The sequence below is a fragment of the Manis pentadactyla genome, chromosome 10 (assembly GCF_030020395.1).
Source record: "Manis pentadactyla isolate mManPen7 chromosome 10, mManPen7.hap1, whole genome shotgun sequence".
Classification (NCBI taxonomy): domain Eukaryota; kingdom Metazoa; phylum Chordata; class Mammalia; order Pholidota; family Manidae; genus Manis; species Manis pentadactyla.
In genome coordinates, this window is record NC_080028.1 from 24872358 (window position 1) to 24896314 (window position 23957).

The 23957-nt window shown below is 40.6% G+C and overlaps 1 protein-coding gene across 18 annotated transcripts in view; it reads left to right on the forward strand.

Moving 5' to 3' along the window:
- TMCC3 (transmembrane and coiled-coil domain family 3) overlaps window positions 1-23957 on the forward strand; it is a 271029-nt gene that overhangs the window by 235992 nt on the left and 11080 nt on the right. Inside the window, exon 2 of one of the 18 annotated variants that reach the window (XM_057486507.1) lies at window positions 20471-20552. The exons of 15 other annotated variants lie outside the window; for them this stretch is intronic. The gene's annotated coding sequence lies outside the window, so the exon portion shown is untranslated. Of the gene's footprint in view, window positions 1-1807; window positions 2094-20470; window positions 20553-20936; window positions 22522-23957 lie in introns of those variants that run through there. 2 more of the 18 variants (XM_036891137.2, XM_036891136.2) reach the window with 2 other exon arrangements.

The following is a 23957-nucleotide window of genomic DNA, read 5'->3' on the forward strand; positions in this document are numbered from 1 at the left end:
TATGATGTTGATTTAACATGTGGTTTAAGGCAAGATCCATTTGCTAGAACTCACTGTTTAACATTTATTTAAGACCTTTACTTGAACTGAGCCAGAGGATGGAGACTATGCAATATTAATTTTGGTAGACACGCTTCCTCTCAAATGCTACAGTATCATTTTATGCAAAGAGTAAAGTTCTCTTACTTTGACTAGGCTTTATTAGACTGTCAGAATTCTCTTGTCCAAACCCCACTGTTTTTCTCCCCCAATGCACTCTACAACATAGAATTAAATCAATACCACTTAAACCGCTCTGTTTTGAGATCTTTGCATCAGCTATTTAATGACAAGAGCAGAAACTCCTGGTCCCCTAGACCATTCTAGTCTGAGTTTTTCACATGACTTATGGCACACAGGTATTTGAGAATCTGTTCATTTAAATAAGGTCCAAGGAGATTTAAAGACAAATTACTGACAGCAAGAAAGCTTGTAATCTGTTATAGGGGCTGGTACTCAAAATTAGAGTTCCCAAAAGATTAATTTACTTGCCCAGGGTCATAAGCCAGTAAATGGCAGAGTTGGGGTTTGATCAGGTCTGCCTGACCTTAAAGTCTGTGCATATCCCCTCAGTAAATTGCCTGAAGGGACTGTTACCTTGGGCTCCAGTTCTGTTTCTTTAGCCCCTTTCTCTCTTTGAGTGTTTGTCTGGACTTCTGTATTGAAATGTTCCTCAGAAACCTTAAATTCATCATCTCTTAAACTGAATCCTCCTCTATCCCAAATCTCTCCCTCCTGCCTCCTATCAGTTGTCTAGCTTGTGAATGATCTTACCAGTCACCAGAAGGCATGAAACAGGAGTGGGGTTTTCCTAGACGTCTCTTCTTCATCCCCACATCCAAGTGGTGTCACGTCCTTCGGATGCTGCCTGCTTTCTGTCCTTCAGATGCTGTTCTCGCCTTCTGCCTGCCAGCCTGCATCAACCTTCACCCACGCTCGCCCTAGGTTACTATAGCAGACTTCAGTCTTTTCCATCAAAATGTGTTTTCTCTTCTGCTTACTCGGAACTGGTCTGAAATGGGGATCTGACCATCCTAACATCCTAATCCCTTGAGTGGCTGCCACACAGCCCCTCGGATGAAATCCAAACACCTTAGCGTGATTTAACTGGAACCCTCCAGGTCTCATCCCTGTCTGCTGACCCAGTTCTCAGCCTTCTTTGCCTTGCACTGTCCTCCAAGCCCTTACCTGCTGCCTGACTGGTTCACAACTCACTTTACCTGAAGTGCTTTTCTGAGAACTTTTTTTCTTCCTGCCTTATACCAACCTTGTCCCCTCCCCCTTCCCTCTTCACTGCCCCCCCTCTAAGTGCTGCCTTGTAGTGCCCAGTCCACCTCTCATGGCACTCATCTGTGGCTGTCATTGTTCCACCACCAGGCTGGCGGGTGGGAGAGGATAGAATGTCTGTGCCCCTTGCAACTCCAGCACGTCCCGCTGCGCCTGACACGCAAAGGCACCATGAGAATCTGTCTCATGAAAGAAGCAACAGAGGGCAAAGTCTCCTGACTTGACTCACTGCCTTTGAGCCCCTGCCCTTCCCTAGGTGCGCTTGCTGCTCACCTGCCTTCATTCATGCTGGGGCTTTCCATGCTCAGTTCACTGCTTTGCATTGGCTCAGCCCAACCAGAGTTTGTTGAGTTGAGCCACTTCCTCCTCCGTGAGTAGGGAATGCTAGACTGAACACCCTCTACGGTTATCTTGCAATCCTAGAGTTGTGTGATAACAAGAGTCCTTTCTAGTGTGCCTCTCTGCAAAGGTACAGAATGTGTATCTCTTCTGCTGGCAGCACAAAGAGCCCATTTGTTGGGCAGTGGGTTGAACACAGTCTGTTATTGCTGGCAGTTGTATTGGTTACAGTGCAGGGCGTGGAGTTTCTCTGAGACAAACACAGGAATACTCAGAGATATGTGAGCAGTATCTCCAAAGTCCAGGGTGAGTCATATGGTAGGTGCTGCTAGAGTCTAGCCTGCCTTCCTGCCAGGCAAATGCCTCGGGCAGGAGAGTGAGCTGGTTGGCGATCCTGGTCTGCAGCCTGATTTGTTGTGTGGTGTTTGGTAAGTCTCTTCACCGTTCTCCAGTTTCAACCAGACCGTGCAAATATGTATTGTAGAACTTTGTGGTCATTGATATTCTATGAGATACTCGAAGGAGACTCAAATTGTCTTTGTGCTCTTAATAGTTGTCTTTGTGCTTACCCCAAATTCCTCCCTGATTTCTCAGCAACTTTCTGGGTATTTAAACTACCTAAACTTCTAATGAGCTACCAGCTCCTTAATGTTTGGTCCTTTAAAAATATAACTCTAATGTATGTGATTTAAGAGGTGAACAGACAGCTGGGTTTGCGTGTGCCCACTGCTGTCTGGAAACAATCCATTTCTTCCCTGTCAATTCGAAAGTAATCCTGGATCTAACCAGACTGAGTTGGAAGCTAACTTTGTACTTTAACACCTGGTCCTTTGGCAAGTGGATATCTTTGACTCCTGCCTTGGAAACTGCAGGCTCCATAAAGTTGACTTTTTGGAACAGAGTCTGAAAGGTTGTGGTGCCTGCCTCCCAGCTGTGAGCTGGGAGAGGACATAGCTGTGGAGAAATGTAGTGTGCATGGGAAGAATCAGGGCTCCTCCCGACGTCCTCAGACACCCCATGGGGACAGATGCAGGGCTTCCTCTGGGGCAGTGAAGGTTCCATCTCGCCTGAATTCTGCCTGTGTGAGCTGCTGGACCTCATAGGAAATATGCTGGCTGTGTGGGTGTGTCTGCATCATGGAAGACTTCTGTATATTGCTGCAAAATAAATAACAATCTGTCTTTCATTTCTGGGACATTAAAATATTTGAACACATTTATTCAAGTAATTTTTCCCCAATTCTGGATCACAGGTTTGTATAAATGTCACAAAGGTGGACTTTTTGTTGGTAATGATCTCCAGCCTTTAGAAACTGAAACAGTTAGAAGTGGAGGAGTTGGAAGAGTTTTCTACTTATTGTTTGATCCTTTGCATCTTGCAGATTAAATTTCTGCTAATAAAAAAAAAATGGGAGGGCCAATTCTAACAGCAAAGCATCTGAATAACCTCGTAGCGTTGTGAGCGCAACAGTTGACAGAGATTGTTGTGCCCGGTTTCAGTTGGAATGAATGGGAAGAACTGCCACCCAGACTTCTAGAGCTCAGCTTGGAAAACAGCTACAGTAGCCTTCGATGTGAGGCTGCTCAGAAGGATGTAGGAGGAGGAGGAGGAGGAGGGTCTCTTCTTGGCAGCTGCTGGCTGTCCGGCTCCTCTGGAGAAGCCTTCTGCTGGCTGACCCCTCCCAGCTCTTCCTCTTCCTGCTAACCCTGGAGGAATGGGTTGCCTAAATGCAGACAAGGGTGGTTTGCAGGTTGCCTGGGAGTTAATCTGTAGCCTGGGGGAAATTTGAGGGCTCTCTCTTGACTATCTTTCCTGTTCCTGGGTGTGAACCTGTGGGGAGGATGACCTAGGAATACTAAATCAGGACCTGTTGCAGGGGGTGGCCTGAGGGCCTTTGATTCCTGCTCACAATTAAATGGGCCTCAAATTTAGATTTTAACCTTATTACCAAAAGAGTTAAGTACAGAGCCAGAAAAAGAACAATAGGATTAAAGATGTTATTCATCATAACTTGCACACTCACACTTAATTTTGCTGTGTAACTGTTCCATAATTTTTACTTTTTAAATGTTTATAAATTATAAAATATTACATGTAGAAGATACGTCACTTAAAAAATAATGTGAAATACCCTTGCACATGAAATCCAGGGTAAGAAATCAAACTTGACCCTGTTACCTTTTCCCTGATTGCATATCCTTGTATCACCAGCCTCCCCACCCCTATGAGGTCATGCCGTCCTATAAAGTTTGTGTTAACCATTCCCTTGCTTTCTCTCTCTCATTCTGTCACCTTGTTTATACCTAAACAAGAGTTTGTGATCTTTATAAAGTAGAATTCATACCTCTTATGTTCTTAACTTGCTTCTTTTAAACTTTATCTATTTTAATTCTTGTAGCTATGGTTCATTTTGTTCCACTGTACAAATACACACAATGTATATATGTCCATTCTATTGCCTGGAGACCTTTGGATTATTTCTGGGTGGTAGTTGTTGTTTTCTGTTGTGAACATTGCTGCTATGACTGTTTTTTTCACTCTCCAAACATGAGCACTTCTTCCTAGGAATGTAATTTTTGGATCTCTAGGGCAGATGCATATTGAAAGGTCAATTGTTAATATTTTAAGAATTCATTAAATGCAAACATTTCAAATATATTTTGTAATCTGATTTCAGTATTGCTGTGTTTATAAATAAATCCTAGAACCATCAAAAACTTTTTTTACATGAAAATAGTTCTTTTTTGGCTTCTGAGAAACTTCAACCTGAAGGATATAGTTTTATTGCTTTTTGTAGTTGTTATTACAGAGACCGTTTTTGAAAGGCAAAACCAAACTTTAAAACCTGAGAAACACAAATAAAAGATTCTCATCCTCAGGAATCACATGAGCTATACGCAATCACTAGATAGACTCTGACTCTTTGCAGCCAGCCTCCATGGATGTGGTGTGTGTGCATGTGTGTGTGTGTGTGTGTGTGCGCGCCTATCACACATGGCCATCATCTGCTCCTGTGGTGTTCTCAGTGAAGAGCTTGTATTGGAAACATCATTTCCCACAAAATACAGATACAAAGCTGTGAGCATTAGAAAACTGAGTTTTTAATGGAAATGTTTCAGTAGCAATGGCCCCTTGAAGAGATGGTAGGTATTTTGTGAAGAGTTCTGTAAGAAGAATGTTAACATTTGTATAATATTTTTAAAATGAGATTTCCATTTGAAATCTCAAATTTATGACTTAGTAATTCCAGCTTAGTTCCATAATAAAATTTATAGAACTACCTTTTAATGCATGGTTTTACTTGGAAAGTTGCAGTTAAAAGCCCTTTTTAAAGTAGGGAGTTTTTCTAAAACTAATTGCATAAACTAAATCATCAAGTTAGTTTGAGTTACAAAAATGCTTACTATGCTAAATTGAGGCCCATTATTTTGCTGCTATTAGTAAAATCGTAGGGCCTAAGAGGAAATAAAGTATCTTGAATATACTAATTTTGAAGGCATTTGGGTATTAGTCTCATTTTGAGGATGTAGACAGTGGGGACTCTTTTAAAAATAAGAAAATAACAAGGTGGATAAAAGCAAACTATACCAAAAAAATATATAAAACAAAAGGTACTCAGTCCACAGATTCCCAGTCCTGTTCCCCAATGGTAACTACCATCTACAATTCCTAAGATATCTTTCTAGAAATTTCCATACAAATAGAGTACACTTCTGTACATTTATATAAATCCCACCACTGTTTTAAAATATATTATAAAGCACAAATGAGTATATGTACATACAGCTCTGCATCTTGCTTTTCTTCCTGAACAGTTTAGTTTGGAAAACTTCCCATGGTCACTAGTTCAGATCCAACATTTTAGTGGCTGCATTGTTTTCCAGTGTACTAGAATTTTCTTAAGTGGTTCTCCGTTGATAGATGTCTACATTGATTCCAGAATTGGAAACAGATGGTGGTGGTGGTGGTGGTGCTATAAGGCAGACTCTCTTATTAGAAGCAGCAAAGAAGAATAAATAGAAAAAGGCAAAGGCTTATAAATGCCTTCACATCCACTTCCAGTTTTTAACTCTCTTGAAATTTTTGCCTATATTAAGGTATTTGGAGAACCATAGGGAAGCTCAAAAGGGCTGGTTTCCTGCTTGGCCTCCCTTCCTTGTGATGGTCATGATGGTGGAAGAGATTGTGATATTTAGATTTCTGAGGAACAGGAACGTATTTACAGTTCATTGGCTGAAGAACTGGGAGACTCCAATTTTGGTCTCCTCCCTCTACTGCAAACAGCACTCTCTTGCAGTGGCATTAGCAAACCTGATTAGCAAAGCTTTCTGATGATAATTCATTTGTTTGGACGTGGAAGAGTTTCCTTACACAGAGTTTATCATTGCATTAATATTTATCTAACAGTTTTCAAACACTATTGGTTGCCTATTCAAGCACCATTTTCTTCCCCTTTCTACCTGGCTGGCTGAGTTAATTCCAGCAATAGAGGCTGAAAGTATTAGATCATCTACAGCCTCCCTTGCAACTAGTACATGGACATGCGACTCAGTCCTGGCCAAAAGGACCTAAGGGGAAATCTGCTGAGGGGTTTCTGGAAAATGTTTTCCTCCTTAATAAAATATGAAAGAAGAGCAGTATATTTGTCTATAGCCAGAAATTTAACTACATGTGATTCCTAGAACTGCATTAGTTCTTTTGCCTCTGTGAGGGACTAAGCAGATGTCCTGAAGGTGGTGGGGTGAGGAAATGGAAAGAGCTTGGGTCCTTGATAACATTTTTAAGCCACCAAATTAGCCTTGTCCTCTGATCTTTCCAGTTTGTGGGCTCAACACTTATTATTGAACATCTTTTATTTAGTTACCAAAATTATCCTCCCTGGTAGGAATTTTATCCATGGGAAATAATATCAAAGTACAAATGACTCAATTATAAGACCATTGAGTGTCTTCTGTGTTCAGACACACAATGTGAGGCCATAAGACTGCAAAAAAGGGGGAAAAAGAATAAGGTAATTAATAATATAAGGTAATAAAAGGATTTAGTGCAGCAGGAAGGACTCAGTAAGAGTAGCAGTTCTGAGTAAGCACTGATTATTAGATTGGAGATGATAAGACAGCGACTTCTGTGGTAAAGGTTAAATTGAACCAGATTCTGCAGGAACCCCCATGGTTTGGTAAATATGGAGTTGGTGGTGGTATTCCAGGAAGCCTGCAGTTTTAGAAAGAATATAAACTATGGAATGAGGCCTGAGTTTGAACTCTGGCTCATCACTAGCTACCTTTTCAAAGTCTTTGATTTCTTTGATACTCACCATGACAGACTGGACATAATTTGTAGAATTGGGGTGAGGATTAGAGACAAAATAGGTTCAACCTCTGTCATGCTGATGGGCACATAGCAGGCGCTGAGTCTGTGCTGGAGATGGATGATGCCCGCAGTCTGTGCTGAGACTGCGGGCATCAGGGGAGCACGTGAGCAAAGGTGAGAGGAGCTGATAGAAATGCTCCGGGCATGTTGTTCTTGATCTGGTTGAAGTTCACCTGGTTCAGGCCATTGGTGTAAGAGTGTGAGTGCAAAATCTGGAGAGAGACAGGTTTGGGTCAAGACGTGGAGGACCTTGATTTCCTGCTAATGGAGTTTAGACCTCATCCTGTGGACAACCTATGTGGTGACCACTGAGGGGGCAGCCTGAAGACAGGGAGATGAGTAAGAAGATTGTTGCAGGGGCCCAGATAGGAAGTATAAAAGACCTAGACATGCAGGTATCAAGTGTTGGAGAGAAAGGAAGCATTAGGTGTTGGGATGAATATTACAAAAGGGAACTTGGTGATGTGGGAGGCAAGGAGGAAGTAAATACTAGCAATGAGTCCTAAAGACTGAATGCGTGTCAGTTGTTCAGTGTGAAATTCATAATGCACTTGTAACACTGTAGATAATCCTATTCCAGGTTGAGACAAGAACATTTGGCAAGACAGATTGAAATTTTTGATGAAAGATGCTATATAAGTGGAAAATAAATGATGATGTTCAATCTGCTTGTCATTTAAGTCTTGCCTAATTATGTTCGTCGTTTTCCCACTGTTTATGTATAAAGTTTGGTTCCCTTAAAAAAATAAACATACTTCTGTCTCTGATTAGATATGATTGAACACATTTAGTCAGTCTTGTAATATGAAATATATATTCACTGACCATTGACTACATGTTTATCAAGGATGAAAAGCAATTAAGCAAAGTTTTTCTCTGACACAGAGACTGTTGTACTTACAGATACATTTACAATGGGCTTACTAATAAAACCTCAGTTATAACAGCATCTAAAGAATGTATGACATCAGAGGCATCATCAAGTACAGAAGAAATGAAAGAAATTTCAATTCATCAAATTCAGGGTAGTATCTTGGGCTGAATGAGATTTCATAATGTTCTCAGTTGGTGAATCTTGAGCAGATGGTCCTTTAACATTTTGAAATTCTGAATAGAGTAGGTGGACTGCATCAATTTAATAAAGTGTACCATATTGGAATACTATTATATGGTTAGCAGCCCTTGGAGTCTTATTAAGATCATCAGCTTTTCCAACATAAGACAAAAAGAAAACCCCATTGTTCATCTATCTTGGCTACCTGAGCATGAGTAAAGGCTCTTAAGAAAGGCTTTCTTCCAATTGGGCATAAAATTAGTTTGTTTTCCAACAGTAATTCTGCACATTGGCAGTCCTGTAATAAGGTCAGAGCAGGTGTTCTTGTCTGAGAGTTCTTGAAGTCTGGTCGGGAACTTAGGGCTCTAAACCTGCTACAGACCCATGACTTGGTTTATTACAATTCCCAGTAAAGAGAAAAAAAAGCATCTGGCATTGAAACTTTCCCAGATTGCTTTCTGTCCTTCATACATCTTTTTTTTATCCTTTTACTAATATAATTTGGATTTAAATAATTTTAAAACTGAATGTGAGTCATAATTCTTCAGAGTCATAAAACATAACACCATAGAAATAGGTGTTCTGAGGTGCTTTCCTGTCATCAGGAGAATCTAGGATATCTTCTGTAACTATGGCTGAGAATGAGGAGAATATGATTGTGGTGTACATTCAAGGATTTCACTTTTCAATCCATAAATAAAAAACAAAAGGAGTTGTACCTTTCAGGGAAGTCATCTTTAACTACTGCCTATTCTTTCGTCCTAACTAAAAATTTTGTCCTTTGTCATCTGTTGAGCCCTCTGATAAAAAAGCATGAGGGCTGTGCATTTGTTTAGCATTTCAGGTCCCCAGAAGAGATGAGTGGAGATGGAATAAATTACTGATCATTCGTTTATGAGGCAAAATGCCTGGTTTTCCACCATGTGATGGGTAATATTATTTTAGGTAAGAACTCAGCTGTCCTTAGCTTCAAATGATGTTTAAAAAAAAATAGGTGTGGTTATATGACCCCTGCCTGCCAGACAAAGGTCCACTCAGTGTTGGTAGGCAATACAGTAAGAATGTACATGCATATATTGACCAAATCCTAAAAATTCATTAAATGAATCCTTCTTAATGTGACAGCACATGAACCAAATCCAAAAATCCCTGTGTGCAATACAGTCACAGTTCTGTGTTTGGAAAAAATTAATAAGGATTTAAATATTGTCTATATTTAAAGGGAGGTTTTATGGGTGATTTCTTCCCCTGCTCTTTTTGAATATATTGACTTCTCTATTTCTCATTATTTTATTTTTATGATTAAAAATAAACTCCCACCTATTTTTTAAAAACTGGCTTTCCCTGCATACATGGTAAAGTGTCAAGTCTAGCATGGTTTACAGAGCCTGCCACAGTCTATCTATATTCTTCAGAGTCTCTTGCCACCTCCCATTAGAAATACTTGCCCTGCACCTCTTTTTTGCCACAGCCCACATCATACCCTGATTTGATATGACTCATTTGGTCATTCTAAATTCTAGATACCCCAAGAAACTTTTTTAGCTTCCTAAACATTCTACTTTATGCAACTGTGGATGCCCCATTGGCTGATTTTTGAGCCTCCTTTTCTAGGTCCAAGTAAAATACCATCTTAGAAGGTGTCTCACTGAAGCATTCTGGTTACTTATTTCCACCTCTTTGTTTCCTTATAGTACTTATTACATTTTTCTACAGTTATGTAGTTCTCTATGTCTCCCTGTCCAAACAGTGAACTCTGAGGGCAAAGTTTATTGTGCTCACTCCAGTGCTTTTAGCATACTGCCTAGCTCACAAAAGATGCTCAGAAAAAAACACTTCTGAAGGGAAATTCTGTATTTGGGGAGTCTGGCTTGGAACCTAAATTAATTGGTTCCATAAACTATCATAAAAACATTTGGTCTAAAGTGAAGTAAGCCCTAATTGTACTTTGTGTGCTTTTAGTTAAATTCCACCTCTTTTGAGAAATATTGGCTTTCTAAATAGGTCTTATGTAACAGACCAGGGCATTTGCAGTGTGTATCAATAAGGTAGTTAGAATTTTGCTGCATTTTGTAGAATTTAAGATTAAATCTTTTTATGTCTAAATCAGATGTATTTAGTTAAGTTACACCACTAATACTAGTGCCTTGCTAGTATCCCATACAGATGTCTACTCTTTTTGTGTGTGTGTTTTGTGCATTTGCTCTTTTGTATTCCAGTACTAAAAACAAATATTTATTAGCTACAATCATGAAAGGTTTTGGAAACTTTAAAAAAGTTTAAGAGCTGACAAAATGCAGTATGAATGACACACTAGTGAAATTAAAGTTCTTTTCCTGCTAATATTGAACAATATTGTATGTTAATCAACATTAAGTCATTGAGTCTCTGCAGTGTTATAGATACTGTAAAGATAAAGTAGTAATTTTTACAGGTCCTGTTTTTTTGTTGTCTAAGTTTATTTTTCACTTTTTTGAGGAATTACTTGCAGTACAGAATCTGATTTTTACCTGTGTGTGCACCCCAGCATGCCCTGGTGCCCCCTTCTGGTGGACCATTCTCCCCACCCCTGCTCCTCAGCACTCTCTGACCTCCATAGCACTGGAGTCACACAGTATGTACATTTTTGTGTGTGGTTTCTTTCATTAAGTTCGATGTTATTGAGGCTCATCTGTCTTGTGTGTTAAGAATTCATTCTTTTCACTTGCTGCAGTATGGTTTTTAACTGCTTTTTGCTGCGTTTTCGTTTTGGTGAATAAGGCTCATCATAAGGAAGGGTAAATAAACCATTTGTGATTGTGGGCATGTGCTTAAGGATGCCAGCTTCATAGACTTCATAGTGACAGAATTGTCAAGTTAGAAGAGCTACAAAGGCCTTAGAGGTTGTGAAGTTCAGCCACCTTATTTTCTCAAAAAAAGGACCTAAGACTCAAGAGTTAATAGACAATAGGTCTCCAGTCGATCTAGTACAAGTTTCTTCCTGAGGTCATGATGCTGTGTCACAATTCAAACTTGGTCATATGGATAACTCCAGTCAGTAGGAAAACAGGCTTGGGAATTTAGAAATTTAGAAATCCATCATCAGCCAAGACTTAAAATGTTGGCCCTTAAATGGCAAGAACTTCAATTTTCTAGAAATTCCATTCCCTCATCTATAACACTTCCCTCTTAGTGTTACTTAAATGAGGTGTTAGTGACTCTGTTCAGTAGTCTTGTATTAGGACCACTTCTTAAAGGAGAAGGAAGGGGGAAAGTTTTAACCAGTGCACATGTTTGTTTTCATTCACCTGTTCAGTTTCTATGCATCGTCTTGAACTTTTGCTGTTCCCAGATACCATCCTTTTAAAGCCTTCGTGGGAACCGCAGAGATCCTTCTTAGGATGAGAAGTCTGAGGATAAGTTCTGATTCTGTGATCTCTGCAAGTGTTAAACTAGTCCTTTATCTTATACCTTCCTACTAAGGTAAGAGTGATTCATAGGAAGTTTCACAGGAAGGATGTTGAAGGAGAGATCAGTGGGCTTACAGCAGTAGGAAACTGAGTCCTTTGTTGACCCACCAGCCAGGAAGTCACCACAGAGCACTGATCGTTATGGTAGAGCCTCCTGAAATATAATCAGCAAACATAGAAACAACTGGTTCGTCTTCTTCCTAATGATAAAACACTATTTTTCGAACAGGATTGAAACCCATTTGTTGGTCATGAAATGAATTTAATGAATGATGAGGATCATTTTACATTTTTATATGGAAAATCAGACGAGATAGTACAGCAAGTACACATCCACCTTATCCAGATTTAACAAGTAAAAATGTTCATATTTGCCTTTTGTGTGTGTGTTTCTGACATGTATAGAAACTAGGACTTTTTAATACAATTAACATACCCTAACAAAATTAGTTATCATTTCCTAATATGCAATTGTCTAAAAAATGAGCTAACCGTGCTTTTTTTAAATACAGTTGCATTGCATGTAATAAAATTATTTTATAAACTTGTCTTTCTATTACATGTGTGTATATACATGCACATATGTATGTATGTGTGTCTTGGTAAATATGTACTTCTTACTGTGGGTCTCATCCAGAATTTGGAATATACTGCTTTATGGCCTACAGAAGTTGGTTTCATAAATCAGTACTTGCCACTCAGTGATACTCCTTGTTCTGTGCTGAGTGTCATATGGCGTCTAAAAAAATGAATACTTTCAGTACCCTAAAAATCCAACAAGCAAGATAGAACAACTAGGATCCCATTCAGCCACATTAATAGGAGCCCAGGTGGTTCAGAATGGGAAGAAGTAACATGGCAGGAAAGACCTCAGGAAAGAAATTTTGAAGGGATGGTAGGATTTGAGTAAGACAGAGGCCTTGGAAGTGATACGTCCAAAAGGGAATGATGGAAACACTGAGGTTAAAGAGAAAACAGAAATGCGTTCCGTGTCACAGAGAGCTGAGCTCTGTCTGGTGGGGGGTAGAAGGAAGGAGGAAGATATTGGATAGTTGGCATAGGAAAAACTCCTCGGGGGAGGAACCCAGTTCCTTTGTGAAAGGAGGAGCTGTTGCACCTCTTGGGCGGTGGGAACATGGACGTTTGCAAGGTCAGTGTGAGGGCTCCCCGTGGGTTGGGTTGAAGAAGTAGAAAGTTGAAAACAATGAAAATTGGTTTAACTACTGCCCTTTATGTAGGTGAGATAGGGAGTGAGGTCTGGATTCAGGTAGAGGGACCTGGGGAGTAGCAAGGAAGGTCAATCTAAAGGGAAATTACTGGACAAAGAAATAACAGAATTCAGTGACACTTTGAATAAGGGTGAAAGAGAGAGAACCTGGATAAAATTAAAGAATGATGCCACTGGTAGATAAGGGCATGGAATTAACTATAGCCTGGTCCAAGAACACACATTTTCTATAAAAACGAACTTCCTGGCTTCCATGAAATCATACCCTCAAGAATTAGTTTAAGAGGCTTTTTTGGAGACAGTAGCAAGTTATAATCATTAGGTAAGTTTTTAAATGCAATTTTCCCTTGTTTTGTCTCAGCTGGGAAGTGTTAGGGCCTTAGAGTCCTAGTTTTACTGAAAATAGCAATATAGAAGACTAGTGACAATCATTTAAAAAATTAAGGACCAGACATTGAGGTTTTAAAATTTAGTCATTTGAGGTCCTGAAACTTTTCAAAAGTGAGATTAAATCACTCAAATACTGGGTGTTCTTTTGGGTGGGTAGGCATCTTTTAAAAATTATCTTTACTATTCATTTCCTTTATTGAAATTTGATCTTTACAGGACCTCCTGGTATGTGTTTGAGACCTCATTGTCTTTTCTCCTCCCAACTGTCTGTTGCAATATGCATATGCATCCGCCAGCAGATTCCAGGAACTGGGTGTGGGTGTGGACAATTACCAGCTTCTCCTGGAAGACCTTAATTGTGATAACAGCAGCATTATTGTTCTTGGCTCTGGACTTCCTAAAGTTGCCACCTATTTGGGGTATGTTGTGTTTAATAAATGATAGCCTACCCTTAGAGCACTTACTCTGTACAAGGCCCTGTTCCAAGTACTTCACAAATATGAATGCGTTTAATCCTCATCATCACCCTGAGAAGTAGATACCGCTGTCCCCACTTTACAGATGAGGCATAGAAAGAATAAGCAACTTGCCCACAGTGACACAATTAATGTGTCAGAGCTGGAATTTGAACCCACACAGTCTAGCTCTGCATCAGTGCTTTTAACCACTAACCCATGCAACTCTTGGGTTACAGTTAACCACTATTTGGACACATGGTTTTAGAATCAGGGCTTTCCTAGGAATCTGAGCCGACTGGTTGCTGCAAGCATCGTGAGTAGGCTCTGGAAGGCTGTCCCCTTTGTTTGGAAATATAGTCATCCCAAATATAGAATTTGGTCCTCAGAAGGGTCATGGTGTAGTGTTTATCTGAAAAATCACAATCCACAATTCAGTTTCTTTCTTTGTAGTTTCCTTTCTCCCAAATTACAAAGCAGTATGTTCCTAGAGGACTATTTTCTCTCCGAAGTACAAAGCTTTGGTGCTTTTAAAGTTCTGTGGCTTGGGAGAAGGAAGCCTTCTCTTACTGCATCTTGGTGACAGCCGCTAATGATTACAGTACCTACTAGGGCTTTAGGCAGAAGAGGGAGATTATGTGCATACTGGCATGTTTCACTGGTGTGGAGAATCATTACAGTGGTTAAAACAGAAGTGGCCCACATTTTTCATTTAAGATATAGTGGATTTAAGCTAGTTTCTTCTCTTACTTATTAATGTCAAATTGGGAACATCTCTAGTAATTGCCTTGTGGCACCAAAAACTGTCTAAAGCTGTCTGTTAGTATTTGCCTTTCTCGTTTCTCTACCATATGTACTTAAATAAACTAAATTTTAGGGATTGTAGGGGTATGGGAAACATTTTCATGGCTAGTAAAAGGTCTGGCATGTGTATCCTCAATAAAAGATGAGGCTATTATTAGAGCCCAGACCTTGGAGCCAGCTGGAATCACAGCTCTGCCACTCACTAGCTTTATGATTTCAGACAAGTTACTTATTTTTCCCATCCATAAAATAGGGGTAATTATTTCTAATCTCAGATTCTTGAAAGGAAAGCATAAAATAATGTATGTGAAGATTTAGAAAATTCTATGATGTTTAATTTAAGTAAGTCCTTAGCTGGTAGCTTCTCTTTTTTAAATAAATTTGAATTAATATTGCTGAGCTCCTGTCCTCTCTCAGACCAGTCTTCTTGAAGGCCTGCTTTTGCCCTTTAAACAAGTCATTGTCTTCTTAGACTTTATGACTCCTTTATTTTCATGTTCACATTCTATTGAATTGTGATTTCCTAAGGGACAGGGCACTACACTTGATCATCTTGCTGGTACAATAGATGCATTATTTTTAAAAGGTTTTCATTTAGTGCATTACAAGCCTGCTTTCTTACGCCATCATAAATAATGGATTGAGTTAAAATGGGTGTGTTAGAAGGAGCAGATACCTGGGTTTTCTGCAACAGTTATGAGGGTAACTGAGGGAAAAATGTCACTTAGAGAGGAAGGGACAATACCTGCATCTTCTGCACACTGTGGATTTTATACTTATCATTTGGTAACTGGTCACCAGTTTTTGCTTAGAGCGACAGAGAACCACAAGACATAGCAATTTCCTGAATATTTGATCTTTTCCATGAATCAAATGCCATTAACAGTCCGCAGTCCAGTCTGTCTTGAAAGCCGATTCAACTGCAGGCTGCTCTTGCCCTCACTGTGAGCAGCTGAAAGAATGTAAACATGAAGGGTGACTGGCTGCCCCAGTTGGCTGTTTGTCAACCATTGATTCATGCAACAGATAACGAAGGTCCTATTGAAGAAGAATGTAGGGCAGGACATGGGTGGCTTATTAGACATTCTTTCCCTTGAGGTCTCAAGATAGTGGGGGAGCAAATGTCACACAAACACGTTGCAGAATAAGCACTGTAATGGGTAAATGCAAATTTGGGGGAGAGCACAAAGGAAACAATCAATCCCATCTGGGCATGGGGGGTGCTTTGTGGAAGAGTCAGTGTTTGGAATGGTCCTTGAATGGTAATTGGGGTTAAAAGCGTTGGAGGCCACACTAGCGTGAGGAACTAGCAGGCCCTTGACCTACAGAAGTAGGAAAGTGCATGCAGTATTCAGGGACTTTTTAGGCTAACAGAATAAGATGAAGATTAAAAGCTTAGACCTTGGTACAAATTCTGGTTTGGTGTTTAGCAGTAATCACAACTTAGTTGATGCCTCCCCATTCCAAATCTATAAAGCATAGATAGTGACATGTACCTCTTGGAGTTGGGGGATTAAATGAGAGTGTATACAAAGCTCCATCCTTACTAGTGCCTGGTGCATAGATGTGCTCAAAATACCATTATGGATAAGTCTACTGGGATCTGGCTAAGGTAGGACCCTGATCAAGAGAGTTTTCAATACTTTGCTAATAATTTCACAGTTAGGGAACTTCAAAGGTTTTCAAAAGGAACAGGACATGATCTGATTTATCTTGTAAAAAGAATTTTATTTGGCCCAAGAAGTCATAGTTTCTATATTGATTGGCTTCATTTGAAGGCCCAACACAACTTAAGAGTAAGATTGTTTTTCCATACTAGAAATCAATACTAAAATGTTGATTGAATGTACTTTTCATGAACATTAAATTTTTTTTCTTTTAATGTAAGGCTATTTATTATTTTGGTAGACCTAAAGGTGGCTTTTAATTTCTAATTGCTCTTTGGTGATACTACTTCTGGCTTACATTAGAAAAAATAAAATTGCTCAGAGGAAATAACTTCAGTGTTGCAAAAGGGAAAGAAATAAATATGGATGTTTTCCTTCTATTCCCTCAAAACTAAGTATGATATTTCTAAGCCCTGTCTGATGACTAATAGTGTTCTGACCCATTTATAACAAAATTCTTTACTGTAAAGTATCCAGTACATATCTTTCCTTTAGTATTTGTTATAGTATCAAAAACACATTAAACCCTGACCTGCAGAGAATGACTTAATCGTGGGGCTTAGGTTTGCTCTGGGAATGAACTTTGGGTCCAAGTGCTAGTTTGTGGCTCAGTCTTACTAAGCAACTTCTTGAAGGACATGAGTCAAGTTGTGACCTTTGGTATGGCTTTCTCTGGGTGCCCTGACAAGGGGAGATAGAAGTAGCCATGCCAGTTCATGAGCTGGATGTGTTTGGCCCCATTCTCCTTCTTACATATGGGAGTGAGAATACAGTGTTCATCTCCAGGCAGGATGACCTATCTAGCATCTATAGGTTAATGTACACCTACCTCTTTTCACTAAGAGTCAGGTTGTGATAAGGCACGTGGAAAATATAGTTAGAGTAGCAATAATATCTGAACGTCAAAAAAAAGGAGGGGAAAGCAAAAAGGCTAATCACCACATCTAACAGTTACTCTTAAGTTTGGTTTTGAGCTTCCAAACATCCAAGGCAAAAAGGGAAACATAATTATTGTTATCTGATAGACATCCCTATCATACTGTGACTATTATATTCACTTGATATGTTTATCTAAGAAGCTATAGTTAGTACACTAATCACTTTCCCTTTTGTGTAGGACACCGATACATAATGAATTGAGCGTGGATTGAAATGAAAAGTTCTTTGGGTTTGTGTTCAAGCTGCTTCTTTAAAACAGGCATTAGGCCAAATGGGATCTCCAAGAGTTCTTCCAGCTCTGAAGGTCTAACTTCTGTTGCAGATCAGGGGCCCTCATATGAAATTATCCATTGTTGTGTGTGTCTAAGAGGGGGCTGAGGACTCCTCAAAGACCTGGTTCAGACTGGATGTGCTGGAAGATGGCAGGACGGTACTGGCTTTGTAGTTATCATTCAGAAACTTAGGGTAAGCACATGTCTCTCCCAAGAATGCCTACGCTCCGTGTTTTGAGGATAAGAGAGGCTGTGAATAAATGCTGTAGGAAAAGGAGAAGGCTGCCTCTGGGGCTGGCGCTACTAGGACGGCCATTCTGTTCTGCTCACTGCCTAGGGCCTCGGAGGCCCATTTCTGTTCCTCCTTTAGAGCTGCGTCTGCCCCCTCAATCCTTGGGCGGTGGTTCTCCAGGAGTGGAACGTGGTATTCCCACCTCTCCTCATCCCTCCAGGCAAGTGGGCAGTCCAGATTCCTTAGTTTAGTTCTCAGAGATTTGCACTCATCCCTTCCCTCAGCTTCTTCTGTGTATGGAAACTAAAAGCCACAATGACATTTATTTCACATTTAGTCCTAAAATTGGGGCTTCCTGCTTCCTCTTCTTCAGAACTCCCCATCCCAAATCAACCCACAAGAAGGAACTGGAGCCCTTCCTGAAAGAAGGCCGGGTTCTTAGGGCGCAGGCCCACAGAGGTGAGGGGCGCCAGTCAGGTGCTCACTTCCCTTTCCCAATCTTGTGTGTTTTTGAGGTACACAGGCCTCCTTCCCCTTCTTAGAGATGGGCCTCCTGGGGGTCGCCTCACATACCCCACAGTCCCTCCCCAGGGGCCCTTGGCTGTCCTTGCACTTGGCATTAAGCAGGAGTCTCTTGCTTTTCATCACCAGAGCCCCCTCCTTCCACCACTCAGGGCACAATTAATATATTTTTTTAATCTGGCCTTTTTCCTCCTTTAATTCTTATGTAGATGATACAATATACAGCAAATCTTTGTGAGGTCTGACCAATTTTGTAAGGGATTAGTCTGTATTATTTAAAAGTGTGAGTTATAAGCTATTTTGAAGAAATACTTTTTTTCTAGTGCATGTAACACAAAGTGGGTTACCCCACTGTTGCCTGGTAGATGCTTAATTAGAAGATAATTATTTCTAATTACAGTATCAAGTGTTTGTAAGTGCTTGAAGATGTTTGAAAATTTTGTTTTTGAGAATCTTAAACACTTCGCCTAATCTCCTTCACTCTGTTAATTTGGATAAAGGATTGGGCTATCAGAGGCACATGTATTCCAGCCCCTGTTACCAATGGTTCTTAATTCCAGAGTAATGAGATTTACTTTACCTGCAGTCAAGAAATAGAACCTTTTGAGGCTACAGAATTTCTTTTGTCAGAGATGCTAAGAGGAAGAAGGAGGGGAAATAAAACCTGTATGTAAAACTAGTGACTCAATTCCTGTTCTGTACATGCTGAACCTAGTTCAGAGTGTACTGTTGTCAAATTTGAACTAGGAAAGGAAGTGTTCTTTGTCTAAACAAATTAGAACAAACATTTTACTACTACACTTTACTAATAAAATATCCCTTTGGATGCTACATGAAGGTGTTTAATATTTTTTTATTTCTAGCATGTAATAGGGGAAAGTCACTTTCTTCTAAAACTTAGATATTGAATATTCTGTATAGGTGTCCATATGAATGTATTAGTTATATCATGACCAGGATGCTTATCCAGCCTTCAGAGTTGTTTTTACAGTTTAGGCTAGCTCAGTTAGCAAGAAAACCAAGCGTTGGGTGCCAGGACCCAGTGATTTTAGTAGCTTCCCTGGTTCCATGCTCACTGATTGGTGAGACATTTTGCAAGGATACATCAAGTGACCACAGGGTAGCAAGAGGGAAGATGGCTCAGTAGTGTCATACGTACTACCGGGAGCAGACACTCACAGCTCAGGCTCTTCTGGTGGAATATACAAAGGTTCCTCCTTCAGTTCCTCATCACCCGGCACATGCAGGAGTGTCTTCCCTTCTTCCCAGGAAAACCATAGCTTAACTACTGAATGTCCCTTCCCATGTGTCCAGATATCAACCCGTCACTTGTTAGGCCTTTAGATTTGGCTTGCTGCTTCTCCACAGATCCTTTGTCTTACTTTTCTGATTTTTACCTTCCATTTCTCTCATTCCCTTTCTTCTCTTAGTGATTGTAAATGTGTGGACATGATTCTGTAAAAGTAATAAGCTTTCTTATCCTCATAAAATTATTTTGCCTCAATCACTGTTTATATTACAGAGCATGGATGAAGCGGAGTGGATTTCACAGGCTGCACCAAACCTGAGATTGGTGTGACTACAGCCTGCCACAGCAGGGCCCTGGATAGGAAGTTACATGGATAATGAGTTCAAGTTCAACCTGGGGGCGAATTTTCTGACAAAGTAGTCTGAGTCAAACCCGCAGTGTTCCCACAAGCCTGGATGACTGTGTTAGGGACACCGCGGATGGGTTCTCACATGGTTGGTGGCTGAGCTAATACAGATCTTGCAAAGTCTTGCATATTTCATAGATCTGAGTTGAGCCTCAGCAAAGCTATTTATTATCTGTGAGCCTCAAGAAACAGATATATTCTTTACAAACCTTGCTTTTCTCATAAAACAGGGCTGATATGAAAAATATATGAATACAAAAAAACTGACTCATAATAAAAGTACTCAGTCATTGTTGTTAGGGAGGGAGGTTCTGGAGACGGATGGCTTGGATTTCAATCCTAGCTCTACCATTTACTAGCTGTGTGCCCCTAGGCAATTCACTTAACTTCTCTGTGCTTAGTTTTCTCATTTGTAAAATGTTAATAAGTAGAACCTATCTCAGAATTTGAACAAATAAGATAGCACCCATGTCACTCACATGGCATTCTTCCTCCTGGGCATGCAGGAGGATTGTACTTCTCTGTCCTGTGCCTCCCCTGAAGTTAGGTGGAGCCAGTGTAGGGAGCGGAGGGAGCCACAGGTGTCTCTCTTGGTGGACGTCACCTGGCTCCCTGCTCCTCTGCCACGGCCCCAGGCAGCATCCCAAACTGTGGAGGCTACATCCCCGCCTGGGCCCCTCAGCTGATTTGGAGTAGAATTGTTAGCACAAGCAGGAAATAAACCATTTTTTTAAGCCACTGAGACTTTTGCACTTCTTATCACCACAGCAAAGCCTAGCACACTCTGACTGGCACGTCATAGAAACAAACCCTTGACTCTAGACCTGAAGTTAGATTTCAGCTAAAACAAGTAAGAGTACTGAATGTCAGCTCTGTTGACTAGGACACTTAGGCCTCAAAGATGAGCAAGTACCTTTGGGCACTTACAGCTCTGCTGTGGACCTATCTGTAAAACCACCCTCTCCTGCCTGAGAAATGACTGCCTGTTTGAAGGACCTGACCTTTTCCTCACATGACTGAGCTCAAGCAGCTTTTCTGTGAGCAAAGGTTCATTGTGTCTAGCCTGAGGATAAGGCAGGTGGTTGTTACCCATACCCCACTTCAGCTGTCTCTCTATACCCCTGCACGTTCTGTTCTGGCTGTCTTGTGACCCCCAGAGCCTCAGGGGCTCCTGCCGCGCCCTCCTCGTGCTCACAGGAGCCGGCTACCCCCATTTCCTGGGTTGGGGCTGGGTGGTGTGCTTCTGCATTAGCTATCCTTCCCTTTTTGTTGATGTCCCTCTGGAGCCCTCAGGGGTAAGTATGAAACGTCTTGGGAGGCAGCCCTGTTTGCAGACCTGAGCACTGTGCAGGAGCAGCCCAGGCCATGACTGAGTTGTGCCTGGCATCCTGGGGAGTAAGGCAAGTGCACTGACATTGTGCTGGGGCCCAGATTGCTGCAGGGACGGCACAGCGTCAGCTTTTGGTGTCTGTCCAGGGCTTAGGCTTTTCCTTAGCCTTTGTTCCAGAACATTGAGGTGACAGTGGAAATGTTTCTGCTGTCAGAAGGAAAACATAATTAGGAATGGCTTTTCATTAGGATGCTGGAGATCTGCCTTTCATGTAAGGTAATAAGAGCCAAGTAATTCCAGAAGAACAGAAGGGATCATTTTTAGCAGTCATTTTTTAAAACAGCATCTGTTTTGCCAAATAATTCATGTTCATTTTTTTTTAGTTGGAAAAGACAAAAGCGTAATAAAAAGAATGACTCCTCTTAACCCCACTGTGTAACAATAACCATTGTTAACACTTTGGAGCTTGTTCACCTTTCAGTTTTTACATATGTACCTTTTTAAATGAAACTGCGATGGTAACAATAGCAAACCTTTACTGTAACCATTCTCTTTACCAGGAATTCCTTATGCACTTTATGAGCATTATTTCATGTGTTCCTCACAACTCTTTAAAGAATCAGTATCTCCATTTTACAGAAGAGGAAACCAAGGCACAGAGAGGCTAAGTCATTTTTCCAAGGTCGTACAGCTCCTAAGAGCTGTGCCAAATGGAAACCAAAGCAATCTGTCTCCAGAGCCCAAGGTCTTGACTAGTCTGTGATATCATCTCATAGTAAAAAAAAGCTTTAATTCCATTTCATGGGTTTTGCAGTGTTAGCCCTGCATTGTCTAGTTATGTCTCCTTACTCCGTAGCTGGGAACTCAAACCCCACAGATGTGACTGGATTTATCTATGAATCCATAGCCAGTTAATGTTTGTGCCCAAACTGGAACATCCGGCTCCTGAACCACACAGTCCACGTGCACGTTGACTCCAGGTGACCCATGAACCTTTGCCCTCCTCCCTGAGCTGTGCTGTGCGGTAGACCTCAGGACCAAATGCAGATTAAATTGAGGTCTCTCACAGCTTTCTTCCAAGCATGTATACAGAATTTCAGTTTGAATTCAGGGATGTATGGGCATCTAGTGATGATGTGTATAGCTGGCTCTTAATTTATCCTGCAGAGCTAGGGCTATAAAGCTGAAAGGTGTGGCCCAGCAATGGTTCCAACTTTCTACCCTTGTCAAACACTTTTCACTGAGATTTGCTGACAAGCAGTAAGATTGATTGCTTTGAGCTTTTAATGCTGTTGCTTTCCCCAACCTGGGCTCTTGAGAACATGCCAAGCATTGTTGTAACTTTAAAGTAAGCCAAAAGTCAGCCAGCCATCTGTGCGTAAACATTCCTTTGTATATGAGGCTGCCCTGTCCCAGCGGTCTGCAAGAGAATGAGACTCCGGAGTTGGATGGCCAGCTGCAGTGGGGTTGAGAATTAAAGAAGGAACAGGTAATGACTTATTACAGTGTTTGGTATGGTATAAAAACCTCTGTCTTCTCAAATGTTGTGGTGAACTTCTCAGTACTGAATACCAAGCAGGATTTAAAAAAATAATAACAAGTTATTTTTTAAAATAACTTAAACTGCCTGAGTTCCAGAAGGCAGAAACAATTTCTTAGGGATCTCACAAGCAATGTGGAGCAAAAATTACAAGTACACCTGATATATTAGGTCAAAACTAATGTATGATGCTAGAAGTGAGGTTTGTGTTAGCCCTAGAGGTGGGGGTGATGTAGTTGTGATTGTGAGCAGGTGGCAGAAGGAAGCTTCTGTTCTGTTCTTGTGACTGGATCCTTGTTACAGAGTAGGTTCAGTTTGTGAAAATTCATCAAGTTTTATACTTACAAAATGTGCTCTTTTCTGTGTGTAAATTATACTCTAAAGCTTAAAAGTCCCTTATTTGTATTTGTATATCTTCTTGCACATTGATACTCAGGAAATCTCCATTTAGTTGAATCAGTTTGCAATCATGTAGAACTTACTACCTAGCTACTGGGAAAACATCTCTATCTGGAATTGTCAGGTTTGTATGGACACAACTTCAAAGCCATTTTTTAATTCTATTAAAATGTATCTTAAATGACTTTAGACTCTTCCTGAAATGAAAAATGATGTCACTTCGGTTCAGCAAAGTGACAGCCTCCTGTGAATAAGGGACAATGCTAGCACTACTGCAACCTCTCCTCTGAAGGCTCCTACATTCTGGGGGGTTAAAATCCATGGATGGCTGAATAAAGGAGGGAAGGCATGCACAAATGCACATGTAGGATCACAGAGGGAAAGGAGCTTTCTGACGGGACTAGGGAAACCTCATGGCAGAAGAGGGATTTTAGATGGATCTTAAAAAAAGGCTGTGTACGATTTTGGTAAGCAGAAGTGGATGGGTGGCTGGGCATTGGTGAATTTATGGGAGATGCATCACGAATTCATGGGAAACCCATAGAAAATTCACAAATGTTCTGGGAACTTTGGGTTGTATGGTTCATTTAAGATGAATGGCATTCATTAGATGCCACATGAGACCTTAAAGTTAAGCTAGGGCCTTACAGTGGCCAGATTGTATTATTTAATTTGGGCGGTATTCGAAGTAGAGTAGTATAATAACATCAGAGAGTGCCAGTGAATTAAAATTTGCAGCCGCATGATTGTACAGTTGCCATTAATTACCCTGTGTGTCCTAAGTATTTTCTAGATTTCGTGCATTGCTTGTTACTATAATTTGGGCCCAGTCCTGTTTGGGTCCGCTAGTGAGCCACAGGTGCATAGTTTGCTTGAGCTTCCTGTGGTCATCTCTATAGGACTTGAAGATAATTATAAGATAGCTTCTTGATACGCTACACCTACCATTCCCTCTTGACCTGGTGAAGTTACAATTCCTTTATCCT